The 21,729-nt window shown below is 45.0% G+C and overlaps 1 pseudogene; it reads left to right on the forward strand.

Annotated features, from left to right (window-relative positions):
* Window positions 1-10,038: 10,038 nt before the first annotated feature.
* On the forward strand, window positions 10,039-16,286 carry LOC127330874 (conserved oligomeric Golgi complex subunit 2-like; annotated as a pseudogene).
* The last annotated feature ends 5,443 nt before the right edge of the window (window positions 16,287-21,729 follow it).

Raw genomic sequence — 21,729 nt, forward strand, 5'->3', positions numbered from 1 at the left:
TGTTCAGCTGTCTCTGCAATTTCGCTGCGTTCATGAACAACTTTGTTCTGTTGGTGCTCAACCCCTATCTAGAATTACGTCGACAGCTGCAATCCTCATTTCTCACTACTTGCTCCGTCCCGGTTTGTATTAGCAGTAGATAGTACTTGCAGGTTTGCCGTGTATATGTAGATCGTAAATTTAACTAATGTAATATAAGGTATATTACAAACACATAGCATTAGAAAGTTTCGATGTTCTACTTCCTAATAATATTTTTTTATCATATGATTTATAATATGTTGGTCGAGTTGATAATCTAGGGATGCGCATGGGTCCTATAAATCGGGACAGGGGTGTAGTAGTATGTAGCTTCCGACGAGGTCTTCTTTAATGGGGATCGGTACCAAAGGTTCATAGATGTTGCATTAAAATTGAGCGGTGGAGTTACACATTACATGGAGGGCCAACAGAAGAAACAAAAAAAAAATACAACCAAGTCCTTTAAATTGATAGAAAGGACCATAGATCTAAAACTGAAAAGCAATCAGGTCTAGCTCCATCTCCACCGAGCTCAGCCACAATCAACCCGCGACACCTTGTGCAGCTGTCTATGCAATTTCGACGCGATCATGAACAACTTGTTCTATTGGTGCTCAACTGTATGCAATTACGTCGACAGCTGCAATGCTCACTACTCCCTCGGTTACAACCCTGCTGCGTGTATTCGTAGATCGTAATTGAGGGCTCGGCGTTTATCCGTAGATTTAATTCGGGCTTGGCCGTATATCCATAGATTGTAAATTTAACTAATATAATAACAAAATCTAATGATATAATTTGTATATTATATAATTTATATTATGTTGACAAGTTGATTGATGATCTAGGGATATGCGTGGGCCCTATAAATCGGGACGGAGCGAGTAGTAGTGTGTAGCTTCCGACGAGGTCTTTAATGGGGATCGGTCCTGAAGGACCATAGATGTTGCATTAAAATTGAACGGTGCAGTTACACATTACATAGAGGACCGACAGAAGAAACAAAAAAATACAACCAAGTCCTTCAAATTGATACAAAGGATCCTAGATTTAAAACTGAAAAGCAATCAGGTCTACCTCCATCTCACTACTAGCTCCGTTCTAGTTCACAGTCCTCCGTGTATCCATAGATAGTCATTCCAGGTTCGTCCTGCATCCATAGATGGTAAATTTAACTAACGTTATATAAGAGCATCTCCAGCGGCGTCCCCCAAACCGTCCCCCAAACCGCGCCGGATTGAGCGTTTGGGGGACGTGTTTTGTTCGTGCCGCGTTTGGGGAACGTCGCTCCCCAGCCGCGTCCCCCAAACGCCGCCCCCAAACATTTAAAATAATTTTTTTAGCACATAAACCATTTATATCAAATGTAGCATATGAAAAAAAATGTTTTCGAGGATTGTTTTCAAATTAAATTACAACAAACAATAAAACAAGTAATCAAATATAATAAAAAGGGCTAGATGATACATCAAGGTGCCACGGTATTTCCTTTGATCCTCCACAAATGCTCAACGAGATCAGCTTGAAGTTGCTCATGCACATTGCTGTCACGGATCTCTGCGTGCATGGCGAGAAAATCAGCAAAATCTGCAGGCAACTCATGATCAACCTCCGCGAGAGGGCCTTGACACTCATAGGGACCAACATGTGACCTAACATGATTCTTGTGGTCATCCTCGATGATCATGTTGTGCATGATCACACAAGCCTGCATCACCTCCCACATTTGGTCGTGAGACCAGCTTAGAGCAGGGTACCGGACAATGGCAAATTGTGCTTGAAGCACACCAAATGCCCGCTCGACATCCTTCCTGCAAGCCTCCTGTCGTGTAGCAAAGTGAGAATTCTTCAGACCTGATGGATTCGAGATTGTTTTGACAAAAGTGGCCCATTTTGGATATATACCATCGGCTAGATAATAGCCTTTGGTATATTGGTGGCCATTGATCTCATAGTTGCATGGTGGAGCATGCCCTTCCACTAGTCTGCTGAACACCGGAGACCGCTGCAACACGTTGATGTCATTGTGTGATCCCGCCATGCCAAAGAAAGAATGCCAAATCCACAGGTCATAATCTGCCACAGCTTCAAGAACCACACTGCAATATCCATGACGCCCTTTGTATATACCTTGCCAAGCAAACGGGCAGTTCTTCCATGCCCAGTGCATGCAATCGATGCTTCCAAGCATTCCAGGAAATCCTCTGGCAGCATTTTGTGCCATGATCCTTGCAGTCTCTTCCTCAGTTGGCCCTCTCAAGTAGTATTTGCCAAACTTTCCCACCACAGCTCGGCAAAACTTGTACATGCACTCAATGGCAGTAGACTCACTCATGCGAAGGTAGTCGTCCTGTGTATCGGCAGGTGCTCCGTATGCAAGCATCCTCATGGCGGCGGTGCACTTCTGAATGGACGAGAACCCGAGAACGCCTACAGCGTCGACCTTGAGCTTGAAGTAGGGGTCGAACTCTCGAACGCCGTGGAGGATATTCATGAACAGGCCCTTGCTCATCCTGTACCGGCGCCGAAAATTGTCGGCATGTGTTGCCCCATCGGCGAAGTAGTCGTTCTGCAGCATGGCATGCCCCTCCATCCTCTGCCGGGGCTTCGACTTCCTTCTTCCCGGCCTTGATCCTCCGCGGCGCGGCCTCTTCCTCTTCTCCGCCTCAGCGTCAAGCATGTCCTGGAGGGACGCGATGATCAGCAAATGCTCCCGCAGGTCGTCGTCGAACGCTTTCTCGTCCTCCAGCAGCAGGGCAACCATCTCATCGTCGCTATCCATGGCTAAAGCAAAATCAATGGTTAAAATTGCGCCGAGGCAGACGACGCAACAAACAGCGACCAATCGCGCCTACCTGGCAAGTCGTCGAGCACCTTCTGTGCGCGGAGGTGGGGCGGATTTGACGGCGTTGCTCGGGAGGCGCGGGCGACGCGGCGGCGGCGGCACGACCGTCGGGAGCCCCAGCCGCGACAACGGTGCTGACTCGCAGCACAGATCAGACGCCCAAACGGCCGGGAAATCCAGCGGCGGCGGTGGGGTGGGAGGCGCGGGAAGGAAGGAGCGACGAGAAAAGAGGCGCGAACCAACGGTTTATGCAAATAGTCGCCGACATGTGGGAGCCCGCCCCGCTTTTCGTTGTGTCCGGCGTCCCCGGAGCGTCCCCTGTGGGACGGGGACGGGCTCGGGGCGCCGGACACCGTATCGGGGCGCGCCGGACAAAAATGGGCTTTGGGGGACGCGGCTGGAACGCTTTTTTTGTCCGGCGCGCCCCAAATCCCTTTGGGGGACGCTTTGGGGGACGCGACTGGAGATGCTCTAAGGTATATATATTACATAACATATACCATTAGAAAAATTTTGATAGTCTACTTTCTAATAATATAATTTTTATATCATATAATTTATATTATGTTGATCCAGTTGAAAATCTAGGGATGCGCGTGGGTCCCATAAATCAGGACGGGGGAGTAGTAGTGTGTAGCTTCCGACGAGGTCTTTAATGGGGATCGGTCCCGAAGGACCATAGATGTTGCATTAAAATTGAGCGGTGGAGTTACACATTACATAGAGGACCGACAGACGAAACAAAAATAATACAACCAAGTCCTTCAAATTGATACAAAGGACCCTAGATTTAAAACTGAAAAGCAATCATGTCTAGCTCCGTCTCCACCGAGCTCAGCCACGATCAACCAATGACGTCGAGGACATGGCCACTTGGGTCGCTGCAGCAAGAGCCAATCACACTCGAGTTGAAGGGCCTCCATGGCATAGCATGGAGGTTGAAGATCCTGTCACCGGCTTGCCAGAATGGGGGTGGACACCCTTCGTCCATCACAGTCGGCAGCGGGCCATCCCACGGCCGGCGAGAGTTCATCAAGAACGCACTCCCAGAAAGATCTTAGAAAGGGTTAGCCTTTCACTAGAAGAAGTATGTGCAAAGCGCATCGTGTCGTCACATGTCTAGTACTAAAGAACTCTCGAAGAAAACATCAACATTCAATCCCCACCATGCATCACGAAATAGAACCCCTCACCTCCATCATTGTCGTCCACATCCTCTAAGGACGACAAGAAAGGAGAGAGCGGAAGTCCGCATGAACAACATAGCCACCAACAACCCCCATATCTCGAAGCTGCATCAAGCTTTTTTGAAAGGGAAAGAAGAGGGACACCACAGTTCGCCCACGGCTTCAACCTTTGAAGCAACACGAACCTTCTCATACCCCCACCAAGCGTTGGAAATTGCATGCAAGCTCCTGCCAGAACCACTCCAATAGCATGACGGTAAACCAGGGCAAAGCCTAAAACAAAAAAGCTAAAGCTAAGACTACTAGTACTACTATGGATGGGAGAGGGCTTACCTCCTCTCCACCACCCACTCCGGCCGACAAAGCCGCGGAGGAGAGGGGGGGAAGAGTTGAGGCAGTGCACTTGACTCTAAAAAAGGGCGGTGAGGAGAGAGAAGGGAGAGGAGCCTTTCAACAAGGTTATTTCAAGATAGCGAGCATGTGCTCACAATCCCGTTTTTGTTGATCATGTATCGTCTGGATTGAAAATTAGGAGAGAGATGTGCAGAAATTCACTTTGGGTCATAGGTGTAAATGCACCCACTGGCTAAAAAACATACTTTAAAATGTCAGAAATTTCTAAAAGGAAATTGAGGTACATACAGACATCATATTGTCAGACACAAAGTTTTTTGATTCCCGTGCAAAACTGACAATTTTCGGCGCTCTAAAATAGATTTTCACGAGAAATGGTTTTCAATGGTCATATAAAATATTTTTTTAACGCCAAACTTTTCTGAGCTAACATAGAGTGTCATATATACACTCAGGATTTTTGTCGATCTTTTTAGAACATTTTGAAATAGATTTAAAATGCAATTTTTTAATAATAGGCGCTTCTAGACCTATTGCGAAAACGCAGTTGAGCTTTGGAGCCACTGGGTCAGTTGGCCTTCACCGAGAGAACGTTCCAGAGTTGGCACGCGGGAGAGTAGAGTACGGCGGCCCATACCGCGCGCCCGCCTGGCACCACCGGCGAGCCGGCGAAGCGGTTTGCAAGTTGCCGGCGGCTCCGTCCGACTCCAACCCACCGCGTTCTCGTCAGCGCGCGCGGACGCAACAAGCTCGAAATGTCAGCGGCGCACGATCGATGTGACGGCGACGACGGTGATGTCGCCGAGCCCGGGAATGGCATTGGCATGGTGTGTCCGCAACAGCCACCCTTTGAATAACTCTGTCAACAACAACCAGTCTGGTCAAGTACCGAGGATAGGATACCATGTCCCCTTCGCCGCAGCCGTCACGCAACAGAACTCAGCGCTATAGCTCGCGCGGGCGGGCGGAGGCGCACGGTTTTGCTGCCGTCGCGAGCGGGCGAAGCGTCTCCGGGCAGACTGCCCACCCACCTCACCTCTACAGGTCTACACTGTCGACGGAGGCAGCTAGCGGCGCTTGCCCGCACACTTGTATCTGGTTCTGGTGGGGACGAGAGTGAGATGATGCGCCGTACGTACTCCGTACATACGTAGCTCCTGCATGTACCGTGCCGTCCGGCCTCTTCTTCTTCTCGAACGCACTAGCATATGCCATTGCCATGCCCATCGCTTCATGGAGCGTGTTGCTGACTTGCTGTAGTGAGTCCATGCATGCTTCTCACACGAATATTCCCGGCCGGTCCTCAACTTGGAATTATATACGTAGAACGTTCTACGATCCTGCTATATATCTCTGGTTCCAACTACTGTATTTCTTTCCAAAATAGTTTTTAGAGGAATTTTTCATGTACTGGTTGTTTAATTTGACTCCTATGATTGAGTCACGCAATCCCAGCCACGTCAATTTTGGGCCAGATGGAAGCAGCAACTTCGATTCCCCTACGGACCCCCTTACACTACATCCGATAAGCTTTTCTTTTATTGCATATCATGTTTTTTCTTCTTTTGTTTTCTGTTGGTTTTCGGTTGGAGTTGGTACATTGCGCATTCCGCACATGCACGATCAAGGTCGTGTGGTTGGAAGGTGTGCACTCGTTTTAAGTCATCCGCGCACATGTTTTGTTTTGTTTTCTAACACAAAAGCAACCATACAATTAAAAATCATGTAGAATTTGAATAAGCATATGTCAACTCTAGGCCCTTGTGTACTGTTGGCATACCATTTGGTGTCGCCCGTCACTTACATATATCACTCCTTAAGGGCAGCATTGGTATTGTGGTGGCATATGCACGGATTTATTGGTGATTTGCGACCCGGGAAGAGTTGGGGATGGAGGGTCCACCGAGACCTAGATTGTAGAGCCAGGGTGGGGCGAGTGCGTGGGAGGAATTCACCAAATTATGAAGAAAAGAAGGAGATACCACTACAGCCGGAGATGAGTATTTACGCGCTAAGGAGGCCATGTCCCCGGTGGCATGAAATTGATGCACGGAGTAAAATGCTCGGCCTTGGTAGGGTTAATGGGATCGAAAGGACCAAAGAAGAACTATCAATCGGAATCAGTATAAAAGGCGGATGTCGGGTGAGAGCATCGGTGGGTACAACGCTAGGCAAGCAAGAGGGCAAGGAGCGGCCGAGGAGCTCATCGTCTATTCGTCCACAAGAAAGAGGCAACCAACGGTTATCTCACGAAAAGAGGAATGGAGCGGGGCGCCTCAGGGTGGGCATAAAAACCGTGAAACCGAAAATCGAACCGAAGCCGAAACCGGACTAACCGAAATCTCGGTTTTTTTCCATTAACCGGTATTTTTTCGGTTTCCATTTATACTAACCGAATTAAATTTGGTAGAATTCGGTTTTTAGCCCCACCAACCGAACAAGACCGAATAGACCGAATTGAGTAACCTACCATCAATTTGTGCATAAACCGATCATTCCATAGAAGCCCAATTGCGTTTGATGTTCCAAAAATTGTTCATTCAATGTATGACTTTGGTCTTTGCTGTACTAGCTTTTTCTGAATATAGCGTGAAGCCTGCATAATAGAACACGTCGCTCGAAGTCTTAGCTACCCCTTTTAATCGCTCACGAGTGATGCACATGTACCACGAGTGGCGTAGTCTACCAAATAGCATCCCTCCACGATTGGTGCTCATTTGTCGATTTCTTGCGCAGTCGATGCTTTTTGTGTTGATATGTCAATCACTATTTGCGTTCTTCGGTGATACCTACTATTTGTTCAAGTGAGTAGGTTCATTCGGTTTTAACCGAAAACCGAACCGAATTTGCCGGTTAACCGAATCTTCGGTTTCCTAAATTTTCATGCCAATTTCGGTTACCATTTTTGAAAACCGAATTTGTTCAAAAACCGCAAAAACCGAACCGAAATTTCGGTTAAAACCGAATGCCCACCCTGAGGGGCGCCCAACGAGGAATGACTAGCTTGTGTACCTAAACTTATGCATTTGTATTGTGCTCTCATATAAAAACATATATATTACCATCCACGTCTAACCGTTTGGGCAACTTTTTCTTTCTTTTCCTGAATAAAAATAAATATTCCTCACTATTATCTTAGCATAGCAAAACAACATGGACAGCCTGGCATGAGTTGCTGGTATGCATCCGGGATCATGTACCTATCGAGTTGATATAGATCCACCACGCCTTGACTTGCTCGTGTGAACCTTGACTGAGATACTGTGTTTATAATCGTGTCAACTAGATGAAGAATGATGACTATATATGTCGTGAACCTTGACTGGGAGACACAGCTGTATTTATGATCGTATCAGCTAGGCTGAGATTCACCGACCAGTTCGATCTCGCCCAGTGATAGTGCTCCCATCGTCTTAATCAGAGTCGTTCGATTTTTTCGATAAATGATACTTTATTACTTTTAGAAGCAATTACATCCAGCCTCTGCATAACCAGGATGCATACAGCCGTTTATGAGTCTCAAGTCTAAAAGATATCAAAACTAAAAAACTAGGCGGAATACATATCGCAACGATGAATCATATAACATCTAAGGGGTGGGTGGGGCTTCAATCCGTAGACTATACTGTCACCCATGTAGGGAAAAAGTATTCCTCGCCGTAGCCTCCAACCGTGTACAGACCTCCGTAAATAGATCTCGGTTTTCCATGCGCTGAAAAGGTAACCACAAACGAAGAATACCTGTACATCCGTAGATGAACCAGAGTCGTGCGATAGCCGATAGGCACACAAAAGCTCCGAGTGGCGATTCTCCAGAGCTTTTCTAGTGCAAATTAAGCTTGTACTCAACCACAGTTCAAAACTTGTTGTGAGATGGCACAAACCACAAACTGCTTTCGTGATGGATAGCAGCAATACAGCAACAGCCACCAACACCAGAGGCAGGTGCAGTGGCTGTGGCCTGCTACAGTTTGCCACCACGCGATGTCGCTTCTCTTCGGCGGCACGCATCGGTCCGGAGTCTTCCTTCTCCTTTTTGTGGCATCTTCCTCCATTCGTCCATAGACTTTGACCTGACCTGGGGGAGGGCGAGGATAGCTTCAGCTGCACACAACTCATGGATAATGGGCGCCAGAGATCCTGAAATTGGGGGTTCGTTGATGCGGATTAGGCCGCCGGCCATTTCGTCTGATACTGTGATGTTTACAGGGGAAACAGGGAAAGGTACGTGCGTGCCGAAGTTTTTTTTTTTTTTTTAGAGAAAAGGGGCGCCCCCCCGGTTCCATTAATAATGCAACCGTTGTGCCGAAGTTTGAAGTGTGTAACCTTAGATCAAACCAGGGCAACAAGTTACCCAAGTTCCAAAGGTCAGCGTTTTGTCGCTTCAGAGAACAGAGAAAGCCAGAAAGGGCGGCAACATTGTACATGCATATATGTCATCCTACCATTACAGTCGGCCGCGTCCGGCCCTAGCCTTTAGCCGGTCGAATGGGGGCGTCGGCGCGAAGTTTTCTGGGGGGGGGGGGGGGGCTGTTTTCCCGTACGCCCCCCCACCCCCACCCCCACCCACACCCACACACACGGCCTTTCAAATTGGTCAGATGGGCCACTTGTTTGCTTTTTAGAGGCATCTTCTAGCCTCCCCCGGTGGGCGCTCCCTTGTCTTGGCCCGCTTCTTCGCCTTCTTCAACGGCGGTGCGCCATCATCGACGAAGGCGTTGTGCCGGCCGTTGAATTTTTTTAGGGGAGCAGCAACAAAATGGACGGCGATTTTGGGCGAGGAGGCTAGCATCGCAGTGTAGTGATGAACTCGTGGGCGCCATCATCGGCTTGGGGGATCCTTTGTCTCCGGGGGCTCCTTTGTTTGGCCCCGCGCCATCAGGAGTGGGTCGTCCGACCAATTTGGGAGGCATTCTTTTAGCCTCCCAAGGCGGGCGCTCCTTTGTCTGGCCCCGCTTTTTCGGCTTCTTCAACGGTGACGCGCCATCGTCGGCGGAGGCGTTGCGCGGGCCGTTGAATTTCTTTTCTTCGGTGCCATGGCGTGTTGGAGTGCAAGCGACGGGCAGGAAATAGGGGAAACAAAGAAGGAGAGGCCTTTTTTGTGGAGGGAAATCGGTACTGTCTCACCGACAACCTTGTCCTGCGTCGTTTTCGCCTCTTGCCGACGCCCCCGCTCACCCTCCTATGAGAGTGGGCTAGGAGCGCCGGGCAGCAAACTCGGGTAAATGCCGGCCCAAAAACAACTTTAGAAGCAAAACAAGCGCCGACGCCCCCAAAGCTGTTGGGGGGTTTTGGGGACGACTGAAGATGCTCCAAGTTTTTTTTTTTTTTTTTGAAACCAAGATGCTCAAAGTTATTTTTCTTTAGGGGAGCACCAACATAAGTTTTTTATTTATTTTTGAGAGTCAGCGGCAACAGAAGTTTTTTTTTTTTGAGAGTCAGCGGCAACAGAAGTGAGACTGGTCTGGTTACAACGAGGCCCGCTATGGTGGCAGCCCGTATAACAAAAAGGCGTACCTTGGCCACAAAAACATTCCAGCCCATATCCAGGAGAAATGAAGCGCGCGAAAGCCCATCTCACCCACTCAGTCCATGTCCATCCAAAAAGCCTCAACGCCGCTCTCCTCCGCCATGGCGCCGCGGCCAGTCCCGATCGCGGCGACGGACCTCTTCGGGAGCCCATCGAGGCGCACCCGCCGTGGTTCCGGCCAGAGACATTCCTCCGCGCGGGGTTCGACCCGGTCGCCTACGTCTCCGAGCTCCGCTCCTACCTGCCCCTCGAAAGCCTCGCCGCCGCGCTCCGCGCCCACCTCGTGGCCCTCCGCGACGAGCTCGTCGGCCTCATAAACCGCGACTACGCCGACTACGTGGGCCTCAGCGTGCGCCACAAGGGCGTCGACGCCGCCGACGCGCGCATGCGCGCCACGCTTGCCAACCTCAGGGACAAGGTCGCCGTCTTCCGCGGCGCAGCGGCCGCCGCGCTCCGGGCGGGCCTCCAGCATCGCACCGCCGCGTCCGCCGCGCGCGAGCTCCTCGAGCTGCTGCTCGACGCCTCGCACGTCGTCTCCAAGGTCCGGTACAAGAGTGCTCCTCCTTTCCTTCTTAAACGCCAATGTAGCTAGTTCCTCTGTGACGCTTAATTTTACCCCTGCTTACAGATGATCCATCTCATTCCTCTTGAAACGCCAATGTAGCTAATTCCTCTGTAGCAGTTAGCGCTGGTGGATCCGACTGCAAAACTAGATATCTGCCATTCTCTGTTATCCCTGCGTACAGATGAATCATCTCATTCATGACTATTCTTTTCATCATTGAGTATATATGAGTATAAATGATCATATGTCATTGCATATTTATCGAAATTTCCGACTTATCATAATGTTATTATGTTTGTATTGCCATTTCATTTTTAGGTAGAGCTTTTGCCCATCGTTTCTGAAATTTAAATACAAATGCAGCTAGTTCATAAAATTGATTAGATATATGCCATCTGCCGACTAGAATTTTATCCTGCATACAAATGCTCCATGTCATTCCTATCTAAATTTTCACCACTTAGTATAAATAATCACATGTCTTTGCATACATATTGAAGTTTGCAATGTATCATAATACTGAGATTTTTTCTCAATGTCGCAAGTAACTGCTCTTCCTCGTCCCTAGTTGACCATCCAGAATTATTTCACCAAAGCAAGTTTGATACTCCCCCCGTTCACTAGTATAAGAACTTTTAGATTTTTGGTAAATGCATGTCTCTAGATGTGTTTTAGTGTGTAGGTTCACTCTTCTTGGTCCGTATGTAGTCCACTTTGAAATATCTAAAAGGTCTTACATTAGCGAACAGAGGGAGCGCGTGTTTACCGAATTGCTTTACCCATGTCGTGTTGTTTCCGAAACCTAAAGGTTCATTTTGTTCATTCAGGTTGAGAAACTAATCAAGGAATTACCAACAGCACCATCTGATTCATCAAATGTTGGGTTTGGTTCAGCTGACAAGGGGTACTTTGGCAATGACACTAATGTGGGGGCAGGGACTGATGTCAGAGAAACGCAAAGCATTCTCTTAGAAAGAATCGCCAGCGAGAATGAACCGGCTCAAATTCTACATCAGCCACGCACAGGTTTGTGCCAACAGATACTGCTGGTTCTCAGGAACTTCTAAATTATAATATATAAGTAGTGTTCCATGTCTATTTATGTTGTTGAAACAAACCACTTAAAAAACTGCAATGCAAAATTCTACATCAGCCACACACAGGTTTGTGCCAACACATACTGCTGGTTCTCAGGAACTTCTAAATTCTAATATATAAGTAGTGTTCCAGAGTGTGGCGTTTTGGAGGCCGAGCTACATGTAACTTTTTATTTTCAAAGACTTAAAATTCTTATTTCAAAGTTTCGAAAAAATATGAAACACAATCCTAGAGGTAGCCAATGATGTATGTTACAATGGTTCAAAATCTCAATGCAAAATGATTTGTATTCTAGGCTACACGAAATCGACAAATTCTAAAAAAATTAGTAGTCTTGAAATGTGTACTATTCACTATAAAATTTGTCAGAATTTGACATTTTTGTGTAGCCTAGAATATAAAGTAGTTTGTATTAAGATTTTACACCATTGTAGTATATATCATTGGCTATCTCAAGAATTTTATTTTAGATTTAAAAAAATTAAATACGAATTCTGAGTGTTTGAAAATAAAGGGCTACATGTAGCTCGGCCTTCGTTTGCAGTTTTCCTAGTGTTCCATGTCTATTTACTTTGTTGAAACAAACCACTTAAAAAATTGCAATGCAAAATGAATACAGCTAGTTCCGCGTGATAGGTTTGGTAGCAAAGTGCCAACCTGATTTTGTATTTGCAGCACTCATTGATACAGTACAACATTACATTTTAACGCAACATATATATGATTCTTATTCTATTACATAATGGCAGTATAGAACCTTCCTTTTATTGAGAACATGGAGAAGAGGGTCCAAGGCGCTACAAAACTACTTGATGGTAGCTTGGAGCGTTGCTTTGTGGTTGGTCTAGAACATCGGGATGCAAAAGTAATATACAACTGCTTGCGCGTTTATGCTGCTATTGACAACACATCTTCAGCTGAAGAGCTTTTCCGTGCAACAGTGGTGTCCCCATTGATTCAGAAAATTGTCCCTCAAAACTATGCAAAAGCTGTTTCTAGGGTATCTTCTGATGATCTGGAGGATGATTATCAGCGGATAATGCAATGTACAGAAAAAGACTGCAAATTTATTTTGGAAATATCTTCATCAGGTAATCTGTTAAAATAATTCATTATTACTTTGAAGCTAAATGCTGCATATGGGCTGACATGGGTTTACATCTTATTAACTCTTCTTTCATTTGCAGCAAACTCTGGACTCCATATTTTTGATTTTCTTGCAAATTCAATACTTAAAGAAGTCCATTCTGCAATCATGAAAGGAAAACCTGGGGCCTGTTATCCTGGAAAACCTAAAGAGTTCCTGAAAAACTACAAAGCGAGCTTAAGGTTTCTTGATTTTCTTTAAGGTATTCTTCATTATGCTATGGAGTGGTCTTTTTCTAGCATTTGGTCTCCTAAATCTACTACGATACTAAGCTTGCTTGCAGAGCCTGCCTGTGTATGTGTAAGGTAGTGAGATTACATTGTGACGACATAGACTTGTCGAGCTCAACACATATGCATCTTTAAATTCTAGGATTGATGCTTACGATTACTCGAGGTCATGGTTGACCTATTGTTTTTTCTGCAGGCTACCGCCCTTCAAAGTCTGCTGTAGCAAAGTTCCGCTCTGAGCCTGCTTACACAGATTTCATGCGACTGTGGCATGTTAGTGTCTACTTTTCCCTGAGGTAAGCAGACATATCTCCATTATTGTTAGACACACTTCAGAACTATGTTTCTAATTTATATCTACTAGTTCAACTACACCAGATTCCACGAAATTGCTGGCGGTCTTGATTCTGCTCTTACAGCCACAATTAGCCCTGTTGGAATGAATGAGAATCAAATGAAGCAGAAATCATTGTTGTCGGAGCAAAGTATTAAGATCTTAGAAAGTTTGCACTCCTGCTGGAGTGACGAGGTTCTTATTTTCTCACTCTGATAAATTCTTCCGTTTGTCGGTGCAGCTTATTTCAAGGTATAACTGTCACAAACGATATTTGTTTACCTTACTGTTTCACGAGTTAACAACTGGAGACTGACCTTTTGTTTTCCTCCATCTCCCTGTACAACAAGGTATACAACATGGCTTTCTTCTGGTCTGGCTGCACGTAAAGCTACTGATGGGAGCTCAAGCTCTCCTGCAGACTCTGAGTGGGCACTGTCTGGACCTGTCGAGGATCTCATATATGTATGTAGAATCTACAAAACTCTTTGAACTCGTACCATGTCATTTCAGTGATTAAGACCTAGCACTTCTCAGTACTGAATGTTATCATCTTAGCTGTATATACTGTGTGTTAATCTTGTGGGTTTATGCTTAATCTGAAGTTGGTGGATTTACTGAATTAAGTTGACAATAAGTTGTATAGTTGACTCCATGGTAAAGACTTAGTGTTCAGCATTTAGCCCGCGCGCTGAGTAGTTGACTGCTTGTACTTTAGCAGTTGGTAGCACATCATGTTGACACTTAGAAGGCAGGAAAAGGGCATGGCTGTAATGTTCCTTTGCATGTGAACTGAAATAACTGTTCTATTGTAAATATTATTACTAAATCTGTGCAGCTTCCCTATTGTCCCCCCCCCCCCCCCCCCGACTTCAGTAATCCTTGTTACACTCTGATTATGCTGCAAAACAATGATTGAGCAATCGCATAGAAATTTATATGTTTTTTACATATTTGCTTTTTTGATTAAAATGTTACACTCATTGATGCACATGTAATGCATGATATAAATGCTGTAATTGGCGAGCTTTCAGAATCAGGCAACTATGTGGGACATGTAAGCCGATTGCTAGCATCATGAGTTGTTGTCTGGCATAATGGATGTCATGATTGGGGTCATAGTTAAAAGGTCTAATGAGGTGAGTGGACGAATATCCCAACACAAGGGCACACTAGTGTCGTCATACATATCTTTTGTTTTGGCATGAAATATTTCTGTATATAGAAGCTAATGTTACATCTGAAAATAAATTTATTTAGCGCATCATTTAAATTGTGTTCTTTACTTCTTTTTGTTATCTGATTGCAATTGTTTTTTGGGGATTGGCTGTAGGATCTGAAACACCTGAAGGGAATTACAGCCACATATAGGATGACCAATAAACTTCCTGTGAGGCATTCTCCATATGTATCTGGTATTTTGCATCCACTCAAGGTGAATTACCTTCATGTTTTCTGCTTTTCCACTTCTGTTTATCTACATTTTAGCACCAAAGTTCTACTGAAGTCTAAGGTTCTATGATGGATTGTTTACAGAAAGTACTTATTAAACTTGTCGAAATTATGTGTCTCCCTCATAAAAGCCTGTTTTTAACATTTGGGAAGTGGAAATTTCCTGAATACTGATAAGTAACAAAACAGCTGGCTGAGAATGTTCTTCTTTAGAGGCCCTGAAATTTGGCTTAAGTTACAGAGGAGATAACTGAAGTGTATGTATGTGATGATATGGCTTTTGTGTTCAAATAATAACATTTTAGCTTATGATTGAGTTTGTTGCTCTTGTCTAAGCAAATAGGTCATATTGCATTACTAGCTTTTTTTATCTGCATTTGAGTTATGGTCATTCGCCTATTTTATCTGATGAAATTTATCAACGTTGTCTCTTTAACATGCAATTTATTTTAAGCTTTTCCTTTATGTTCTTAGGTGTTTCTTGAAGGAGAGCGGGTGAATTATTTATCAGAAGATGATAAAATTAAACTGCGCTGTGGCTCTACGGACAAGATCACTGCAATTTATTTCGACATGGTATCCGAAGTAGTCAATGTTGTAAGTAAGAAGTGCCTACCTGCCCATAAAATTTCGATTCTGCCCACAAGTTAGTCATAGTAATTCTTTCTAAAATGAAGGCAAGGAAAACTGATTCTTCGTTGCAAAGACTGCGCCAAGGTGCACAAAGAAGATTCGGAGCTAGTACTGATTCCTCAGATAATATCATATCCGACACCGACAAAATCTGCATGCAGCTATTTCTTGATATTCAGGTTCGCCAACTGTATTTACCCACATGCTCCAAAGGATATAGATTGTGTGCATTGTTTGTAACAACTTATATTTGTAAATTCATCTTTCATCAACTAAATTTTCTGGGTCTCTCTTTTTTGTTTCTTCCAGTGCACAATCGTGTATCCTCTACCAGCTCCTTCTAAACTGATGATACACTCAAAACCATTAGCAACCTCTGACTATACACATATAAAGGCTTGCATGTGGGATCATAGAGAAGATAGCAGCATATGTGATTAACATGGTATAAGTGTACCAGAGTTATAATTTATGCACCTGCACTGTCGCTGACATGTTCTTTCACATCATTTTTTTTGCAGGAATATGCATGGAATCTTCACACACTAGGAATAGACGCAAGAGGAATCGACTCTTACATAGCTCTATGGCAGTGCGTTGCCCCTAAAGACAAACAAGATACCATCCAGTTTTGATGTAAAGACATTGTTTGTACATAGAGATGTGCCTATAGGGTCCTTCAAGTTGCGTAGATAAGTCTGATGATCATTAGGTTCGAAATTCGTGTGATGTATATAGGCGCATAGCAGCAGCATATCATAAGCAGATCCACCAGTTGGACGTCTGCTGGACAGCTGGAGGACTCTTCTGCACCTTTCAATACATATTCAATATTGAGAACGGTCTATGATAACGTTTTTTGTGATCCGCCTGAAAAACCTTTTTGGCGCTGTATAACCAGATGCTAAATTCGCCGGAAGACCTGCTCACCTGTTGTAAGACTGCAATATCAGCTACTACCTCCGATTCAAGGAATAAGGCGTCCTCGTTTTACGTGCTTTTTGTTTGACTAAGAATTACTTCAAATATATAAAGATTGTTTGTATGAAATTAACATCATTAGAAAGTGTTTTTCAATACGAATCCAACGATACTAATTACATATACTATAACCAAGATTTTGTTGTTTAACTTTTATGGTCAAAGTTCGTCTTGGAATACGCGTGCGCCTTATTCCTTGGGACGGAGGTAGTACATATCTGGTAGTGCCGAGTCTTTTGGTTTATTCATAGGTTTTAGTGGTTTGGCTTGTGACAAGATCAACAAGACAATGTTGCACAATTCAGGCAACAAAATCACTGATTACAAATGCTCAAAATGCTGAATCACATCCTTGCGAATTTGTGTTCTGGGGCAGGTCTTACTACCAGCTGAATAACGTCTCAACAAAACAACAGACTAAACAAGCTACATGCCACTTTTGAGACAGAAAAAATTCATCGAATCCACGGCCGGTCTTGGTTGACAGATAGAACTGAAATGAAATCGATCTTACCATGCATTTGTTACTCAACAGTAAAATCACAGCGGGCTTGAATCTACTGTACCCGAAATCAACTAATCACGTACTCGTCGGACGAGGAAACAAATCCACAACGGTGCACGTCTCTCGCTCCATAAACAGAGAGATAAGAGGGTCGATAAGCGCGCGACATAAGCGCAAGCGCGCAACCAACTCAACGACATTTTCGCGCAACCGATTTCAGCAAGGACGGCGGCGGAAAGGCTACGCGCGCCGTAGCAGCCGGCCGGAGATCGAGATCGCAATGGGCGCCACCACCCATGAGTACTCGCCCGTTGAGCTGGAGCAGACGGAAGCAGCGCAGAAGGAATCATGTTTATCATGGGCATACCATTTGTGCTACCTCTTCTTGGCGCTGTGCATACTGTTCACCCCGCTCTTCGCCATCGTCTACGGCGTCTTCGCCCTCGCGGACCAGTGCTTCAACCAGGTGCCGCACTACTCCGTCGCGATCGACCACGTCGCCGGCCTCGACCCGGCGGCGGATCTCGCCCATCCGACGACGACGCTGGAGCCGGGGTTCAACCTCACCCTCCGCGTCGTCTCCTGGGGCCTCTGGGCCACCGAGTGCGCCGAGCCGGGCATGTACCTCGCCGTCTCCTACCGCGGCGTCTCCCTCGCCGCCAGCGCCACCTTGACAGAGAAGATCTGTGCCCGGCCGATGAAGGCAATCGACCACCACATGGTCGCGAGGGGCGCGGGCGTGGTCGTGCCGGGGTCTCTGCTGGACGGCCTAGCCATGGACATGCGCAGCGGGGTGCCCGAGTTTGACATCGAGCTCCGTGGCCCGGGCCCCGAGAAGATGAAGTGGCCATGCGGGCCAAGGCAGGCCGGAGACGCAGCGGCTTTGGAAATGGAGTGCAAGAGGACGTACACTCGTACTAGCTACGGCTGAAGAAGCAGGTACATGATCAACGTACGTGGTAGAAATCTAGGACTGTTGTTTCTTCGAGGATTGCTGTTTTTCGACTGAGAAATAATTGCCTCTACTCACTCCATGGCATGAAATATGTTTGAGGTTTGTATAAATTTAGATATATCTAGACACTAACTAGAGTTTGTAGATACATCTAAATTTTAACAAATCGCAAGCATATTTCATGGCTTCCATGGCACAGAGGGGGCATGTGTCATTGGCATCTTTTTTTCTATTTTCTTCTCAACTTTAGATCATTCACCATTCAAGTGTTGTGGTTGCTCGTCTTTCTTTTTATAATGTACGCCAAAGGCGATTGTTCCCTGTGGTTGCCGTCAGATTCATATTGTTTTCTGCTTTGAGATTTATGCTGCAAATATCATTAAGTTTCGTTATGTTTTGGATATCTGACACATGTCGGTTTGCAATGAACCATAGTGGTTTTGTGCAAGGATTATCCCCTACAATGGACAGTCATTTCTCGGTCCACGGGTCCATCATCGCTGCAATAATCTGGAGCAACCAAGCGAGACATTGTGAGATGCAATAGTCACCTTGTGCGCACAAGAAATACAAGCAAGCCATCATCAACCATGGTCACATAGTGTCGTTCTAGTTTAATTATCAACAATGTACGAGTATTTATCCCACTAACATGCTTGACAATATTTCAAAGAAGAATGTCTAGAACTTCCATACAATCACATCTCATCTTTGAGTCTGGAAAATCAACCATACAAGAAGGAGAAATTTAAAACAACCACACGGTTAATAACATTACTTAAAACTAGATGATACCCCGCGCGTTGCTGCGGAAAGTATTGTTATAAACTGTAGTTTTACTTTTTTGTATTGCCTATCCTATGATGAGTGATCCCCGGTGGAAAAAACCATATGGATGGCATATGGTAAAAATATTTAGTGAGCCAACTAAGTTACAGAGAATTGAAAATACACTGAATCGAATAATAAATTATTATCATCGCCAGTACATCATCCGCTATATTTGCAAAAAACACTTAAGAAATTTCCAAACATTTGCTCTTTGATTTTTGCTACTTAAACTGAAATGCAAGGAATTTTAGAAACAAATCAACTTTGCCAATGACGATGTTCGTGAAGAGCAAGGGCAAATCGGAAATGTGGGTGCTTAAAGGAGAGGAACATCCCGCTGAACTAATTCCTTCGCTCCGCCCATGTGATCCAGGTGTTTTTTTTGTTGTGTTTTGGCTCACACTATGTTTACATCGCCTACATAAATATGTATAGCAAATATTTTCCTCATTTAACAAAAAAATCTATGGGATTGCTAGTATTTGAGAAATAGAAATCTGTAAATTTTGATGTTAGCAAAAATTACTATGTGTGATGATACATATTTTTTAATGAATGAGATCAATAATTAGGTGGTTGTGAAGCAAAAAGTATATTATCACTTACTGCATAATCGTGTAATTTGATTAATGTTTTTTTTCAATGGGCGAACCGTGAAATAAAGGAAACATGTTTTTGTACAGGAAGAAAACTCCAAATATAGTTGTCAGCCATACTGTTTATGCAGTTAAGAAGCTTACAATGTTGAAGGGTACCAGTATCTTTATTGAATAAAAAAATAGAGTATAGTAAAAGAGAGAGCTCCTACTCAATTTTTGAATTTCATACTGGCTGAGAATGGCAAGATTCCATGTCTTTTAGCTTACAGATTTATGATGAGGGAAATAGCCCTTGAGTAGCAGAATCTGATCAAGCAAGATCTTGCACGAAGAGATGTACAAACTAAAGTGATGTATAGTGTTTCAATTGTAGAATTGAATAGATACTCCATCAGGTGTGATTGTGCCACGATGCCAAGCACAATTTGACCGAACACCATACAAACCCTGTAGCTAGGAACCAACACACTACATCAGGAGTATTTGCTTTGTAATAATAACCAAGGCAGTCTTCAGTTCCTCGTGCAATTTCATGGAACATGAATGTGTTTTGTCTTGGTAATGATCTGTTAATATGTGGACGATACCTGCCATTAAAAAGTGTGCACACATACTATATCTGCAGAAACATACAATTTCAAGCTGCAGTACAGAACCGGTTGCCATATTATAGATTTATAGTTAAAGGTTTATTCTCTCGGATTTGCATGGTAATATCAAAAATTTATGTGCAAAATAAGTGCAATCAATTAAACAAAATGGAGGAGCCTGAATTACCTAGCACAGTGCGCTTAATGGTAGGATGGGCTTCCTCAGTGCAATCAGTTAGAGAAAATAAGATCCATCAATATTCAATATCATCTAGGCACAAAGGAATGGAAGATTGGCTTCTGAGATGTGCTTAGAATCATAGCTCACTTATATCTTCGCACATGAACACACCAATGTTTCTGCAATCTGTTGTACTACTGGGTGCTGGCTGCAAGTGCAGGTCGGCGGTTCGGTAAACAGCGACGACGACAATTGGAAGAGATAGAGAGGTTGCTGTTGTGGTGACGGTGAGACCATTGAGACAAAAACTGGGAGGGAATTTATGGTGAGGAGACGTGGAGTCATGAAGCAGTTAGGAATCAGAGCATCCCCACTCGTTGGCGCTCCCCACGTCCAAATCCGGCGAATTTTTCGTCCGGATTGGAGGAAGATTTGGCGTGGGGAGGAGTAGTTTCCCAGTCGTGTGCTCCCCAAGCGGCGTTTCTCGGGGAAAAAGAGGATGGCTCGGGGAATCCGGACGAAAGAGGAGACACGTGGGCGTGGGCGGTTGGTTTAGCTTCGTCCGGAGTCCCCGAGCGCGCCCCGGGGGGCCGGGGATGGCGTGGGCTCGCCGGATGGATGAAGGGTCAAATCCGGACGAAAACGAGGAACCGGGGGCGCGACTGAGCCGAATTTCGCCGTCCGGATGGAAAAAACGTCGCTCGGGGACCTCGTCGGGGGGACGAGTGGAGATGCTCTCAGAAGGCAAGAAGAGGCTGGCCAATGGAGTTAATGGGATGGTGGAGTGGAGGCAGTAGGCATTAAAACATGGGCATTGTTGGACGAAGTTGAACAGAAGGAAAGTTGAGCAGAAGTGAACTGGACGTGCTGAAGGTAATGGTTGTTGGCAGTTTTCTTATTAGGCTTATGTGGTAGGAATGCTAATGTGGCATGTCAGGATTGGTCAAAGATACTTGTCGAGGTGGATAGCTTGCATGTTGAGAGAATTCACCTTAGTGACCGGGTTACTCTTATTTAGATATTATAGATACCACCTACTTTCTTTCACAAGTAACCACTATCCTAGACATTATCGGAAAAAAAAAACCACTATCCTAGATTGACAGTATAGCTTCAGTTAGCCAATCTAACCATTATTCAGACATCTGCGGCCTAGTGACGGGCAGGCATTTCTCTTAGCTCTAAATTCGTTTATCATTATTAAAGCTCGTACAGGTGTTGTGCTGCTGCTCCATGCATCTCACGGCCGGGTTCCAACACCACCGCTCTGGATTTATTTAATTCCAACGCTATTTTAGTTGTTCTGCCCAAATACTACTATGGGTCACTTGGAGCTTTCTTTTCAAAAATAAATAAATGTCAAAGGACTAAAGCTTTGATACACACAAATCTTTGTATGCAAACCTCCTTTCGGTAGCCTAAGATGATGTTCGCCGAGTGGTGGACTCCTTGCTCCTTCGACGTCACCATGGTGTCGTGCTACACATGCAACCTTGACTAGATAGCAAACCCCTATAGCTACCCACAGTTACCGCGCTATTTCCTCAGATGTGTAGATGAGATTGAGAGGGCCATAGATCTCATTGATGATACCATAAACTTCGTATGGACTGGGGCGATACCTGTCGTCTGTGTAGAATGGCTGATTCTCGACCACAATGCTATGTGCAGTCGGAAGAATCGATAAAAAG

This window comes from Lolium perenne, chromosome 2 (genome assembly GCF_019359855.2).
Source record: "Lolium perenne isolate Kyuss_39 chromosome 2, Kyuss_2.0, whole genome shotgun sequence".
Lineage (NCBI taxonomy): Eukaryota > Viridiplantae > Streptophyta > Magnoliopsida > Poales > Poaceae > Lolium > Lolium perenne.